The 283-nt window shown below is 43.5% G+C and overlaps 1 protein-coding gene across 1 annotated transcript in view; it reads right to left on the reverse strand.

The window, feature by feature from the left end:
- Cdh23 (cadherin related 23) overlaps positions 1-283 on the reverse strand; it is a 349,868-nt gene that overhangs the window by 8,101 nt on the left and 341,484 nt on the right. The gene's annotated exons all lie outside the window — the stretch shown is intronic.

Consider the following 283-nt stretch of genomic DNA (forward strand, 5'->3'; position numbering starts at 1 on the left):
CATCCATCATCTATCCATCTATCTATCCATCCATCCATCCATCCATCCATTCATCCATCCATCCATCATCTATCCATCTATCTATCCATCCATACATACATACATCCATCCATTCATCCATCCATCCATCATCCATGCATCTATCTATCCATCCATACATCCATACGTCCATACATCCATCATCCATGCATCTATCTATCCATCCATCTATCCAGCTATCCAGGCATCCATGCATCCATCCATGCATCCATCCACCCATCTCTCTCTCTCTCTCTCTCTCTCT

The sequence above is a fragment of the Psammomys obesus genome, unplaced genomic scaffold (genome assembly GCF_907164565.1).
Source record: "Psammomys obesus unplaced genomic scaffold, mPsaObe1.curated_primary_1811, whole genome shotgun sequence".
NCBI classification, from domain to species: domain Eukaryota; kingdom Metazoa; phylum Chordata; class Mammalia; order Rodentia; family Muridae; genus Psammomys; species Psammomys obesus.